This window comes from Gorilla gorilla, chromosome 14 (genome assembly GCF_029281585.2).
Source record: "Gorilla gorilla gorilla isolate KB3781 chromosome 14, NHGRI_mGorGor1-v2.1_pri, whole genome shotgun sequence".
NCBI classification, from domain to species: Eukaryota; Metazoa; Chordata; class Mammalia; order Primates; family Hominidae; genus Gorilla; species Gorilla gorilla.
This window is the reverse complement of record NC_073238.2, coordinates 28,894,328-28,910,643: the sequence shown is the minus strand read 5'-3', so window position 1 is coordinate 28,910,643 and position 16,316 is coordinate 28,894,328.

The following is a 16,316-nucleotide window of genomic DNA, read 5'->3' as shown; positions in this document are numbered from 1 at the left end:
AGCTTTCCAAATATCCACTTGCATATTCTACACAAACACTGTTTCCAAACTGCTGTATCAAAAGAAAGATTCAACTCTGTTAGTTGAGGACACACATCACAAAGAAGTTTCTGAGAAAGACTCTGTCTCGTTTTTATGGGAAGATATTTCCTTTTTCGCCGTAGGCCTATAAGCGCTCGAAATGTCCACTTCCAGATACTGCAGAAAGAGTATTTCAAACCTGCTCCGTGAAAAGGAATGTTCAGCTCTGTGACTTCAATGCAGATATCAAACAGTAGTTTCTGACAGTGCTTCTGTCCAGATCTTAGATGAAGATATTCCCGTACCCAACGAAATCGTTTGAGCTATCCAAATATCCACTTGCAGATTCTACAAAAAGAGTGTTTCCAAATTGCTGTCTCAAAAGAAATGTTGAACTCTGTTAGTTGAGGACACGCGTCACAAAGAAGTTTCTGAGAATGCTTCTGTCTACATTTTATATGAAGATATTCCCGTTTCCAAAGAAATCTTCACAGTTATCCAAATATCCCCTTGCAGATTCTACAAAAAGAGTGTTTCCAAACTGCTGTATCAAAAGAAAGGTTCTACTCTGTTAGTTGAGGACACACATCCCAAATTTATTTCTGAGAATGCTTCTGTGTAGATTTTATCGGAAGTTATTTCCTTTTTCACCATAGGCCTGAATGAGCTTGAAATGTCCACTTGCAGACAGTTCAGAAAGAGTGTTACTAACCTGCTCTATGATAGGGAATGTTCAGCTCTGTGACTTGAATGCAGATATCACAAAGTTGTTTCTGAGAGTGCTTCTGTCTAAATGTTAGATGATGACATTCCCGTTTCCAGCGAAATCGTTAGAGCTATCAAAATATCCACTTAGAGATTCTACAAAAAGAGTGTTTCCAAACTGTTCTATCGAAAGAAAGGTTGAACTCGGTTAGTTGGGGTCACACATCAGAAAAAGCTTCTGAGAAACCTACCGTCTGGATTTCATATGAAGATATTCCCGTTTCCAACGAAATCTTCACAGTTATCCAAATATCCACTTGCATATTCTACAAAAAGTGTGTTTCCAAATTGCAGTATGAAAAGAAATGTTGAACTCTGTTAGTTGAGGACACACATCCCCAAGAAGTTTCTGAGAATGCTTCTGTCTAGATTTTATATCAAGATATTCCCCTTTCAAACGAAATCTTCACAGTTACCAAATATCCCCTTGCAGATTCTGCAAAAAGGGTGTTTCCAAACTGCTGTATCAAAAGAAAGGTTCACCTCTGTTAGTTGAGGACACACATCTCAAACTTGCTTCTGAGAATGCTTTTGTCTAGATTTTATGGGAAGATATTTCCTTTTTCATCATTGGCCTGAAAGCGCTTGAAATGTCCACTTGCAGATAGTACAGAAGGAGTGTTTCAATCCTGCTCTAGGAAAGGGAATGTTCAGCTCTGTGACTTGAATGCAGATATCATAAAGATGTTTCTGAGAGTGCTTCTGTCTAGATTTTTGATGAAGATATTCCCGTTTCCAATGAAATCGTTAGAGCTATCTTAATACCACTTAGAGATTCTATAAAAAGAGTGTTTCCAAACTGCTCTATCAAAAGAAAGGTTGAACTCTGATAGTTGAGGACACACATCACAAAGAAGTTTCTGAGAATGCTGCTGTTTAGATTTTATATGAAGATATTCCCACTTCCAGCGAAATCTTCACAGGTAACCAAATATCCACTTGCAGATTCTACAAAAAGAGTGCTTCCAAACTGGTGTATCAAAAGAAAGGTTGAACTCTCTTAGTTGAGGACACACATCACAAAGAAGTTTCAGAGAATGCTTCTGTCTAGATTTTATATGAGGATATTCCCGTTTCCAACACATTCGTTAGAGCTACCCAAATATCCACTTACCGATTCTACAAACAGAGTATTTCCAAACTGCTCTTTCAAAAGAAAGGTTGAACACTGTTAGTTGAGGACACACATCACGAAGAAGTTTCTGGTAATGCTTCTGTCTAGATTTTATATGAAGATATTCCACTCTTCCAAAGAAGTCTTCACAGTTATCCAAATATCCACTTGCAGATTCTGCAAAAACAGTGTTTCCAAACTGCTGTATGTAAAGAAAGTTTGAACTCTCTTAGTTGAGACACACATCACAAAGAAGTTTCTGAGAATGCTGCTGTCTAGGTTTTGTATGAAGATATTCCTGTTTCCAATGAAGTCTTCACAGTTATCCAAATATCCACTTGCAGATTCTACAAAAAGAGTGTTTCCAAATTCCTGTATCAAAAGAAATGTTGAACTCTGTTAGTTGAGAACACGCGTCACAAAGAAGTTTCTGAGAATGCTTCTGTCTAGATTTCATATGAAGATATTCCCGTTTCCAACGAAATCTTCACATTTATCCAAATATACCCTTGCAGATTCTACAAAAAGACTGTTTCCAAATTGCTGTATCAAAAGAAAGGTTATACTCTGTTAGTTGGGGACACACCTCCCCAATTTGTTTCTGAGAATGATTCCGTGTAGATTTTATCGGAAGATATTTCATTTTTCACCATAGGCCGGAATGAGCTTGAAATGTCCACTTGCAGATAGTGCAGAAAGAGTGTTTCAAACCTGCTCTATGAAAGGGAATGTTCAGCTCTGTGAATTGAATGGAGATATCACAAAGTTGTTTCTGAGAGTGCTTCTGTCTAGATTTTAGAGGAAGACATTCCCGTTTCCAATGAAATCGTTAGAGCTACCCAAATATCCACTTAGAGATTCTACAAAAAGTGTGTTTCCAAACTGTTCTATCGAAAGAAAGGTTGAACTCTGTTAGTTGGGGTCACACATCAGAAAAAGTTTCTGAGAATCCTTCCGTCTGGATTTTATAGGAAGATATTCCTGCTTCCAGCGAAATCTTCACAGTTATCCAAATATCCACTTGCAGATTCTACAAAAAGAGTGTTTCCAAATTGCAGTATGAAAAGAAATGTTGAACTCTGTTAGTTGAGGACACACATCACAAAGAAGTTTCTGAGAATGCCTCCGTCTAGATTTTATATCAAGATATTCCCCTTTCCAATGAAATCTTTACAGTTATCCAAGTATCGACTTGCAGATTCTACAAAAAGAGTGTTTCCAAACTGCTCTATCAAAAGAAAGGTTCAACTCTCTTAGTTGAGGACACACATCTCAAAGAAGTTTCTGAGAATGCTTCTGTCTAGATTGTAGATGAAGATATTCCCGTTCGCAACGAAATAGTTAGAGCTATCCAAATGTCCTCTTACAGACTCTACCAAAAGGGTGTTTCCAAACTGCTCTATCAAAAGAATGGTTGAACTCTGTCAGTTGAGGACACACATGAGAAAGAAGTTTCTGAGAATGCTTCTTTCTAGGGTTTATATGAAGATATTCCCGTTTGCAACGAAATCGTTAGAGCTATCCTAATGTCCTCTTACATATTCTACGAAAAGAGTGTTTCCAAACTGCTCAATCAAAAGAATGGTTGAACTCTGTCAGTTGAGGACACACATGAGAAAGAAGTTTCTGAGAATGCTTCTGTCTAGAGTTTATATGAAGATATTCCCGTTTCCAATGAAATCTTCACAGTTATCCAAATATCCACTTGCAGGTTCTGCAAAAAGAGTGTTTCCAAACTGCGGTATGAGAAGAAAGGTTGAACTCTGTTAGATGAAGACACACATCACAAAGAAGTTTCTGAGAATGCTTCTGTCTTTACTTTATAGGAATATATTCCAGTTTCCAACGAAATCTTCACAGTTATCCAAATATCCACTTGCAGATTCTACAAAAAGTGTGTTTCCAAATTGCTGTATCAAAAGAAATGTTGAACACTCTTAGATGATGACACACATCACAAAGAAGTTTCTGAGAATTCTTCTGTCTAGATTTTAGATGAAGATATTCCCGTTTCCAACGAAATCGTTAGAGCTATCCAAATATCCACTTAGAGATTCCACAAAAAGAGTGTTTCCAAACTGCTCTATCAAAAGAAAGGTTGAACACTGTTAGTTGAGGACACAAATCACAAAGAAGTTTCTGAGAATGCTTCTTTCTAGACTTTATATGAAGATATTCCCCACTTCCAACGAAATCTACACAGTTATCCAAATATCCACTTGCAGATTCTGCAAAAAGAGTGTTTCCAAACTGCTGTATCAAAACAAATGTTGAACTCTGTTAGTTGAGAACACACGTCACAAAGAAGTTTCTGAGAATGCTTCTGTCTAGGTTTTATATGAAGATATTCCCGTTTCCAGTGAAATCTTCACAGTTATCCAAATATACCCTTGCAGGTTCTACAAAAAGACTGTTTCCAAACTGCTGTATCAAAAGAAAGGTTCTACTCTGTTAGTTGAGGACACACATCCCAAATTTGTTTCTGAGAATGATTCTCTGTAGATTTTATCGGAAGATATTTCCTTTTTCACCATAGGCCTGAATGAGCTTGAAATGTCCACTTGCAGACAGTGCAGAAAGAGTGTTTCAAACCTGCTCTATGATAGGGAATGTTCAGCTCTGTGACTTGAATGCAGATATCACAAAGTTGTTTCTGAGAGTGCTTCTGTCTAGATGTTAGATGAAGACATTCCCGTTTCCAGCGAAATCGTTAGAGCTTTCCAAGTATCCACTTCGAGATTCTACAAAAAGAGTGTTTCCAAACTGTTCTATCGAAAGTAAGGTTGAACTCTGTTAGTTGGGGTCACACATCAGAAAAAGTTTCTGAGAATCCTTCCGTCTGGATTTTATATGAAGATATTCCCGTTTCGAACGAAATCTTCACAGTTATCCAAATATCCACTTGCAAATTCTCCAAAAAGAGTGTTTCCAAATTGCAGTATGAAAAGAAATGTTGAACTCTGTTAGTTGAGGACACACATCCCCAAGAAGTTTCTGAGAATGCTTCTGTCTAGATTTTATATCAAGATATTCCCCTTTCCAACGAAATCTTCACAGTTACCAAATATCCCCTTGCAGATTCTACAAAACGGGTGTTTCCAAACTGCTGTATCAAAAGAAAGGTTCACCTCTGTTAGTTGAGGACACACATCTCAAACTTCCTTCTGAGAATGCTTTTGTCTAGATTTTATGGGAAGATATTTCCTTTTTCACCATAGGCCTGAAAGCGCTTGAAATGTCCACGTGTAGATAGTACAGAAAGAGTGTTTCAATCCTGCCCTAGGAAAGGGAATGTTCAGCTCTGTGACTTGAATGCAGATATCATAAAGATGTTTCTGAGAGTGCTTCTGTCTAGATTTTAGATGAAGATATTCCAGTTTCCAATGAAATCGTTAGAGCTATCCTATTACCACTTAGAGATTCTATAAAAAGAGTGTTCCCAAACTGCTCTATCAAAAGAAAGGTTGAACACTGTTAGTTGAGGACACTCATCACAAAGAAGTTTCTGAGAATGCTTCTGTCCAGATTTTCGATGAAGATATTCCCGTTTCAAAAGAAATCTTCACAGTTGTCGAAATATCGACTTGCAGATTCTACAAAAAGAGTGTTTCCAAACTGCTCTATCAAAAGAATGGTTGAACTCTGTCAGTTGAGGACACACATGAGAAAGAAGTTTCTGAGAATGCTTCTGTCTAGAGTTTATATGAAGATATTCCCGTTTGCAACTAAATCGTTAGAGCTATCAAATGTCCTCTTACTGATTCTACAAAAAGAGTGTTTCCAAACTGCTCTATCAAAGGAATGGTTGAACTCTGTCAGTTGAGTACACACATAAGAAAGAAGTCTCTGAGAATGCTTCTCTCTAGAGTTTACATGAATATATTCCCGTTTCCAACGAAATCTTCACAGTTATCCAAATATCCACTTGCAGATTCTGCAAAAAGAGTGTTTCCAAACTACTGTGTGACAAGAAAGATTGAATTCTGTAACATGAAGACACACATCACAAAGAAGTTTCTCAGAATGCTTCTGTCTTTACTTTATAGGAATATATTCCAGTGTCCAACGAAATCTTCACAGTTATCCAAATATCCACTTGCAGATTCTACAAAAAGAGTGTTTCCAAATTGCTGTATCAAAAGAAATGTTGAACTCTCTTAGATGATGACACACATCACAAAGAAGTTTCTGAGAATGCTTCTGTCTAGATTTTAGATGAAGATATTCCCGTTTCCAACGAAATCGTTAGAGCTATTCAAATATCCACTTAGAGATTCCACAAAAAGAGTGTTTCCAAACTGCTCTATCAAAAGAAAGGTTAAACACTGTTAGTTGAGGACACACATCACAAAGAAGTTTCTGAGAATGCTTCTGTCTATATTTTATATGAAGATATTCCCCTATTCCATCGAAATCTTCACAGTTATCCAAATATCCACTTGCAGATTCTGCAAAAAGAGTGTTTCCAAACTGCTGTATGAAAAGAAAGTTTGAACTCTGTTAGTTGTGGACACACATCACAAAGAAGTTTCTGAGAATGCAGCTGTCTAGGTTTTGTATGAAGATATTCCCGTTTCAAATGAAATCTTCACACTTATCCAAATATCCACTTCCAGATTCTACAAAAAGAGTGTTTCCAAATTGCTGTATGAAAAGAAATGTTGAACTCTGTTAGTTGAGAACACACGTCGCAAAGAAGTTTCAGTGAATGCTTCTGTCTAGATTTTATATGACGATATTCCCGTTTCCAATGAAATCTTCACAGTTATCCAAATATACCCTTGCAGGTTCTACAAAAAGACTGTTTCCAAACTGCTGTATCAAAAGAAAGGTTCTACTCTGTTAGTTGAGGACACACAGCCCAAATTTGTTTCTGAGAATGATTCTGTGTAGATTTCATCGGAAGATAGTTCCTTTTTCACCATAGGCCTGAATGAGCTTGAATTGTCCACTTGCTGTCAGTGCAGAAAGAGTGTTTCAAACCTGCTCTATGATATGGAAGCTCTGTGACTTGAATGCAGATATCACAAAGATGTTTATGAGAGTGCTTCTGTCTAGATGTTAGATGAAGACATTCCCGTTTCCAGCGAAGTCGTTAGAGCTATCCAAATATCCACTTAGAGATTCTACAAAAAGAGTGTTTCCAAACTGTTCTATCGAAAGTAAGGTTGAACTCTGTTAGTTGGGGTCACACATCAGAAAAAGTTTCTGAGAATCCTTCCGTCTGGATTTTATATGAAGATATTCCCGTTTCCAACAAAATCTTCACAGTTAACCAAATATCCACTTGCATATTCTACAAAAAGAGTGTTTCCAAATTGCAGTATGAAAAGTAATGTTGAACTCTGTTAGTTGAGGACACACATCCCCAAGAAGTTTCTGAAAATGCTTCTGTCTAGATTTTACATCAAGATATTCCCCTTTCTAACGAAATCTTCACAGTTACCAAATATCCCCTTGCAGATTCTACAAAAAGGGTGTTTCCAAACTGCTGTATCAAAAGAAAAGTTCACCTCTGTTAGTTGAGGACACACATCTCAAACTTGCTTCTGAGAATGCTTTTCTCTAGATTTTGTGGGAAGATAATTCCTTTTTCACCATGAGCCTGAAAGCGCTCGAAATGTCCACTTCCAGATACTGCAGAAAGAGTATTTCAAACCTGCTCTATGAAAGGGAATGTTCAGCTCTGGCATTTGAACGCAGATATCACAAAGTAGTTTCTGAGAGTTCTTCTGTATAGATTTTAGGTGAAAATATTCCCCTTTCCAACGAAATAGTTAGAACTATCCCGACATCCACTTACAGATTCTTCAAAAAGAGTGTTTTCAAACTGCTCTATAAAAAGAAAGGTTCTACTCTGTTAGTTGAGGACACTCATCACAAAGAAGTTTCTGAGAATGCCTCTGTCCAGATTTTCGATGAAGATATTCCCGTTTCAAAAGAAATCTTCACAGTAATCCAAATACAGACTTGCAGATTCTGCAAAAAGAGTGTTTCCAAACTGCTCTATCAAAGGAATGGTTGAACTCTGTCAGTTGAGGACACAAATGAGAAAGAAGTTTCTGAGAATGCTTCTATCTAGAGTTTATATGAAGATATTCCCGTTTGCAATGAAATCGTTAGAGCTAACCAAATGTCCTCTTACAGACTCTTCAAAAAGAGTGTTTCCAAACTGCTCTATCAAAAGAATGGTTGAACTCTGTCAGTTGAGGACACACATGAGAAAGAAGTTTCTGAGAATGCTTCTGTCTAGAGTTTATATGAAGATATTCCCGTTTGCAAAGAAATCGTTAGAGCTATCCAAATGTCCTCTTACAGATTCTACAAAAAGAGTGGTTCCAAACTGCTCTATCAAAAGAATGGTTGAACTCTGTCAGCTGAGGACACACATGAGAAAGAAGTTTCTGAGAATGCTTCAGTCTAGAGTTTATATGAAGATATTCCCGTTTCCAACGAAATCTTCATAGTTATCCAAATATCCACTTGCAGATTCTGCAAAAAGGGTGTTTCCAAACTGCTGTATGAGAAGTAAGGTTGAAATCTATTAGATGAAGACACACATCACAAAGAAGTTTCTGAGAATGCTTCTGTCTTTACTTTATAGGAATATATTCCAGTTTCCAAAGAAATCTTCACAGTTATCCAAATATCCACTTGCAGATTCTACAAAAAGAGTGTTTACAAATTGCTGTATCAAAAGAAAGGTTGAACTCTCTTAGATGATGACACACATCACAAAGAAGTTTCTGAGAATGCTTCTGTCTAGATTTTAGATGAAGATATTCCCGTTTCCAAAGAAATCGTTAGAGCTATCCAAATATCCACTTAGAGATTCCACAAAAAGAGTGTTTCCAAACTGCTCTATCAAAAGAAAGGTTGAACACTTTTAGTTGAGGACACACATCACAAAGAAGTTTCTGAGAATGCTTCTGTCTAGATTTTATATGATGATATTCTCCTCTTCCAACGAAATCTTCACAGTTATCCAAATATCCACTTGCAGATTCTGCAAAAAGAGTGTTTCCAAACTGCTGTATGAAAACAAAGTTTGAACCTTGTTAGTTGAGGACACACATCACAAAGACGTTTCTGAGAATGCTTCTGTCCAGATTTTCGATGAAGATATTCCCGTTTCAAAAGAAATCTTCACTGTTATCCAAATATCCACTTGCAGATTCTACAAAAAGAGTGTTTCCAAACTGCTCTATCAAAAGAATGGTTGAACTCTCTCAGTTGAGGACACACATGAGAAAGAAGTTTCTGAGAATGCTTCTGTCTAGATTTTATATCAAGATATTCCCCTTTCCAACGAAATCTTTACAGTTACCAAATATCCCCTTGCAGATTCTACAAAAAGGGTGTTTCCAAACTGCTGTATCAAAAGAAAGGTTCACCTCTGTTAGTTGAGGACACACATCTCAAACTTGCTTCGGAGAATGCTTTTGTCTAGATTTTATGGGAAGATATTTCCTTTTTCACCATAGGCCTGAAAGCGCATGAAATGTCCACTTGCAGATAGTACAGAAAGAGTGTTTCAATCCTGCTCTAGGAAAGGGAATGTTCAGCTCTGTGACTTGAATGCACATATCATAAAGATGTTTCTGAGAGTGCTTCTGTCTAGATTTTAGATGAAGATATTCCCGTTTCCAATGAAATCATTAAAGCTATCCTAATACCACTTAGAGATTCTTAAAAAAGGGTGTTTCAAAACTGCTCTATCAAAAGAAAGGTTGAACACTGTTAGTGGAGGACACACATCACAAAGAAGTTTCTGGGAATGCTTCTGTCTAGATTTTATATGAATATATTCCGCTCTTCCAACGAAATCTTCGCAGTTATCCAAATATCCACTTGCAGACTCTGCAAAAAGAGTGTTTCCAAACTGCTTTATGAAAAGAAAGTTTGAACTCCGTTAGTTGAGGACACACATCACAAAGAAGTTTCTGAGAATGCTGCTGTCTAGATTTTATATGAAGATATTCCCGTTTCCAAGGAAATCGTTAGAGCTATCCAAATATCCAATTAGAGATTCTACAAGCAGAGTGTTTACAAACTGCTCTGTCGAAAGAAAGGTTGAACTCTGTTAGTTGAGGACACACATCACAAAGAAGTTTCTGAGAATGCTTCTGTCTAGATTTTAGATGAAGATATTCCCGTTTGCAACGAAATCGTTAGAGCTATCCAAATGTCCTCTTACAGATTCTACAAAAAGAGTGTTTCCAAACTGCTCTATCAAAAGAATGGTTGAACTCTCTTAGTTGAGGACACACATGAGGAAGAAGTTTCTCAGAATGCTTCTCTCTAGATTTTATGGGAAGATATTTCCTTTTTCACCATAGGCCTGAAAGCGCTCGAAATGTCCACTTCCAGATACTGCAGAAAGAGTTTTCAAACCTGCTCTATGAAAGGGAATGTTCAGCTCTGGGACTTGAATGCAGATATCACAAAGTAGTTTCTGCGAGTTCTTCTATATAGATTTTAGGTGAAAATATTCCCGTAGCCAACGAAATCGTTAGATCTATCCCGATATCCACTTACAGATTCTTCACAAAGAGTGTTTCTAAACTGCTCTATAAAAAGAAAGGTTCTACTCTGTTAGTTGAGGACACTCATCACAAAGAAGTTTCTGAGAATGCTTCTGTCCAGATTTTCGATGAAGATATTCCCGTTTCAAAAGAAATCTTCACAGTTATCCAAATATCGACTTGCAGATTCTACAAAAAGAGTGTTTCCAAACTGCTCTATCAAAAGAATGGTTGAACTCTGTTAGTTGAGGACACACACGAGAAAGAAGGTTGTGAGAATGCTTCTGTCTAGATTTTATGGGAACATATTTCCTTTTTCACCATAGGCCTGAAAGCGCTCGAAATGTCCACTTCCAGATACTGCAGACAGAGTGTTTCAAACCGTCTCTATGAAAGGGAATGTTCAGCCCTGTGACTTCAAAGCAGATATCAAAAAGTAGTTTCTGACAGTGCTTGTGTCTAGATTTTAGATGAGGATATTCCCGTTTCCAACGAAATCATTAGAGCTATCCAAATATCCACTTAGAGATTCCACGAAAAGAGTGTTTCCAAACTGCTCTTTCAAAAGACAGGTTGAACACTGTTAGTTGAGGACACACATCACAAAGAAGTTTCTGAGAATGTTTCTGTCTAAACTTTATATGAAGATATTCCCTTCTTCCAACGAAATCTTCACAGTTATTCAAATATCCAATTGCAGATTCTGTAAAAAGAGTGTTTCCAAACTGCTGTATGAAAAGAAAGGTTGAAATCACTTAGTTGAGGACACACGTCAAAAAGAAGTTTCTGAGATTGCTTCTGTCTAGATTTTATATGAAGATATTCCCGTTTCCATTGAAATCATTAGAGCTATCCGAATATCCACTTACAGATTCTACAAGCAGAGTGTTTCCAAACTGCTCTATCAAAAGAATGGTTGAACTCTCTCAGTTGAGGACACACATGAGAAAGAAGTTTCTGAGAATGCTTCTGTCTGGAGTTTATTTGAAGATATTCCCGTTTGCAACAAAATCGTTAGAGCTATCCAAATGTCCTCTTACATATCCTACAAAAAGAGTGTTTCCAAACTGGTCTATCAAAAGAATGGTTGAACTCTGTCAGTTGAGGACACACATGAGAAAGAGTTTTCTGAGAATGCTTCTCTCTTGAGTTTATATGAAGATATTCACGTTTCCAACGAAATCTTCACAGTTATCCAAATATCCACATGCATATTCTGCAAAAAGAGTGTTTCCAAACAGCTGTGTGAGAAGAAAGGTTGAACTCTGTTAGATGAAGATACACATCACAAAGAATTTTCTGAGAATGCTGCTGTCTAGGTTTTGTATGAAGATATTCCCGTTTCCAAAGAAATCTTCACAGTTATCCAAATATCCACTTGCAGATTCTACAAAAAGAGTGTTTCCAAATTGCTGTATCAAAAGAAATGTTGAACTCTGTTAGTTGAGAACACACATCACAAAGAAGTTTCAGAGAACGTTTCTGTCTAGATTTTATATGAAGATATTCCCGTTTCCAACGAAATCTTCACAGTTATCCAAATATACCCCTGCAGATTCTACAAAAAGACTGTTTCCAAACTGCTGCATCAAAGGAAAGGTTCTACTCTGTTAGATGAGGACACACATCCCAAATTTGTTGCTGAGAATGATTCTGTGTAGATTTTATCAGAAGATATTTCCTTTTTCACCATAGGCCTGAATGAGCTTGAAATGTCCACTTGCAGACAGTGCAGAAAGAGTGTTTCAAACCTGCTCTATGATAGGGAATGTTCAGCTCTGGGCCTTGAACGCAGATATCACAAAGTAGTTTCTGAGGGTTCTTCTGTATAGATTTTGGGTGAAAATATTCCCGTTTCCAATGAAATCGTCAGAACTATCCCGATATCCACCTACAGATCCTTCAAACAGAGTGTTTCCAAAATGCTGTATCGAAGGAATGGTTGCACTGTGTCAGATGAGGACACAAATGAGAAAGAAGTTTCTGAGAATGCTTCTATCTAGAGTTTATATGAAGATATTCCCGTTTGCAATGAAATCGTTAGAGCTATCCAAATCTCCTCTTACCAACTCTACAAAAAGAGTGTTTCCAAACTGCTCTATCAAAAGAATGGTTGAACTCTGTCAGTTCAGGACACACATGAGAAAGAAGTTTCTGAGAATGCTTCTGTCTAGAGTTTATATGAAGATATTCCCGTTTGCAATGAAATTGTTAGAGCTATCCAAATGTCCTCTTACAGATACTACAAAAAGAGTGTTTCCAAACTGCTCTATCAAAAGAATGGTTGAACTCTGTCAGTTGAGGACACACATGAGAAAGAAGTTTCTGAGAATGCTTCTGTCTAGAGTTTATATGAAGATATTCCCGTTTCCAACGAAATCTTCACAGTTATCCAAATATCCACTTGCAGATTCTGAGAAAGTGTGTTTCCAAACTGCTGTGTGAGAAGAAAGTTTGAACTCTGTTAGATGAAGACAAACATCACAAAGAAGTTTCTGAGAATGCTGCTGTCTAGGTTTTCTATGAAGATATTCCCGTTTCCAATGAAATCTTCACACTTATCCAAATAACCTCTTGCAGGTTCTACAAAAAGATTGTATCCAAATTGCTGTATCAAAAGAAATGTTGAACTCTGTTAGTTGAGAACACACGTCTCAAAGAAGTTTCAGAGAATGCTTCTGTCTAGATTTTATATGAAGATATTCCCGTTTCCAACGAAATCTTCTCAGTTATCCAAATATACCATTGCAGATTCTACAAAAAGACTGTTTCCAAACTGCTGTATCAAAAGAAAGGTTCTACTCTGTTAGTTGAGGACACACATCCCAAATTTGTTTCAGGGAATGATTCTTTGTAGATTTTATCAGAAGATATTTAATTTTTCACCATAGGCCTGAATGAGCTTGAAATGTCCACTTTCAGACAGTTCAGAAAGAGTGTTTCAAACCTGCTCTATGATAGGGAATGTTCAGCTCTGTGACTTTAATGCAGATATCACAAAATTGTTTCTGAGAGTGCTTCTGTCTAGATGTTAGATGAAGACATTCCCGTTTCCAGCGAAACCGTTAGGGCTATCCAAATATGCACTTAGAGATTCTACAAAAAGAGTGTTTCCAAACTCTTCTATCGAAAGAAAGGTTGAACTCTGTTAGTTGGGGTCACACATCAGAAAAAGTTTCTGAGAGTCCTTCCGTCTGGATTTTATATGAAGATATTCCCGTTTCCAACGAAATCTTCATAGTTATCCAAATATCCACTTGCAGATTCTACAAAAAGAGTGTTTCCAAACTGCAGTATCAAAAGAAAGATTCAACTCTGTTAGTTGAGGACACACATCCCCAAGAAGTTTCTGAGAATGCTTCTGTCTAGATTTTATATCAAGATATTCCCCTTTCCAACGAAATCTTCACAGTTACCAAACATCCCCTTGCAGATTCTACAAAAAGGGTGTTTCCAAACTGCTGTATCAAAAGAAAGGTTCACCTCTGTTAGTTGAGGACACACATCTCAAACTTGCTTCTGAGAATGCTTTTGTCTAGATTTTATGGGAAGATATTTCCTTTTTCACCATAGGCCTGAAAGCGCTTGAAATGTCCACTTGCAGATAGTACAGAAAGAGTGTTTCAATCCTGCTCTAGGAAAGGGAAAGTTCAGCTCTGTGACTTGAATGCAGATATCATAAAGATGTTTCTGAGAGTGCTTCTGTCTAGATTTTAGATGAAGATATTCCCGTTTCCAATGAAATCGTTAGAGCTATCCTAATACCACTTAGAGATTCTATAAAAAGAGTGTTTCCAAACTGCTCTATCAAAAGAAAGGTTGAACACTGTTAGTTGAGGACACGCATCACGAAGAAGTTTCTGGGAATGCTTCTGTCTAGATTTAATATGAAGATATTCCGCTCTTCCAACGAAATCTTCGCAGTTATCCAAATATCCACTTGCAGATTCTGCAAAAAGAGTGTTTCCAAACAGCTGTATGAAAAGAAAGTTTGAACTCCGTTAGTTGAGGACACACATCACAAAGAAGTTTCTGAGAATGCTGCTGTCTAGATTTTATAGGAAGATATTCCCGCTTCCAGCGAAATCTTCACAGTTATCCAAATATCCACTTGCAGATACTACAAAAAGAGTGCTTCCAAATTGCTGTATCAAAAGAAAGGTTGAACTCTCTAAGTTGAGGACACACATCATGAAGAAGTTTCTGAGAATGCTGCTGTCTAGATTTTATATGAAGATCTTCCCCTTTCCAACGAAATCGTTAGAGCTATCCAAATATCCACATACAGATTCTACAAGCAGAGTGTTTACAAACTGCTCTGTCGAAAGGAAGGTTGAACTCTGTTAGTTGAGGACACACATCACAAAGAAGTTTCTGAGTATGCTTCTGTCTAGATTTTATAGGAAAATATTCCCCTTTCCAATGAAATCTTCACAGTTATCCAAGTATCGACTTGCAGATCCTACAAAAATAGTGTTTCCAAACTGCTGTATCAAAAGAATGGTTGAACCCTGTCAGTTGAGGACACACATGAGAAAGAAGGTTGTGAGCATGCTTCTGTCTAGATTTTATGGGAAGATATTTCCTTTTTCACCGTAGGCCTGAAAGCGCTCGAAATGCCCACTTCCAGACACTGCAGAGAGAGTGTATCAAACCGGCTCTAAGAAAGGGAATGTTCAGCTCTGTGACTTCAATGCAGATATCAAAAAGTAGTTTCTGACAGTGCTTGTGTCTAGATTTTAGATGAAGATATTCCCGTTTCCAATGAAGTCGTTAGAGCTATCAAAATATCCACTTACAGATTCTGCAAAAGTGTGTTCCAAACTGCTCTATCAAAAGAATGGGTGAACTCTGCCAGTTGAGGACACACATGAGAAAGAAGTTTCTGAGAAAGCTTCTGTCTAGGGTTTATATGAAGATATTCCCGTTTGCAAAGAAATCGTTAGAGCTATCCAAAAGTCCTGCTACAGATTCTACAAAAAGAGTGTTTCCAAACTGCTCTATCAAAAGAATAGTTCAACTCTGTTAGTTGAGGACACACATGAGAAAGAAGGTTGTGAGAATGCTTCTGTCTAAATTTTATGGGAAGATATTTCCTTTTTCACCATAGGCCTGAAAGCGCTCGAAATGCCCACTTCCAGATACTGCAGACACAGTGTTTCAAACCGGCTCTATGAAAGGGAATGTTCAGCTCTGTGACTTCAATGCAGATATGAAAAAGTAGTTTCTGACAGTGCTTGTGTCTAGATTTTAGATGAAGATATTCCCGATTCCAACGAAATCTTTAGAGCTATCCAAATATCCGCTTAGAGATTCCACGAAAAGAGTATTTCCAAACTGCTCTTTCAAAAGAAAGGTTGAACACTGTTAGTTGAGGACACACATCACGAAGAAGTTTCTGGGAATGCTGCTGTCTAGATTTTATATGAAGATATTCCCCTCTTCCAAAGAAGTCTTCACAGTTATCCAAATATCCACTTGCAGATTCTGCAAAAAGAGTGTTTCCAAACTGCTGTATGTAAAGAAAGTTTGAACTCTGTTAGTTGAGACACACATCACAAAGAAGTTTCTGAGAATGCTGCTGTCTAGGTTTTGTATGAAGATATTCCTGTTTCCAATGAAGTCTTCACAGTTATCCAAATATCCACTTGCAGATTCTACAAAAAGAGTGTTTCCAAATTGCTGTATCAAAAGAAAAGTTGAACTCTGTTAGTTGAGAACACGCATCACAAAGAAGTTTCTGAGAATGTTTCTGTCTAGATTTCATATGAAGATATTCCCGTTTCCATCGAAATCTTCACAGTTATCCAAATATACCCTTGCAGATTCTACAAAAAGACTGTTTCCAAACTGCTGTATCAAAAGAAAGGTTATACTCTGTTAGTTGAGGA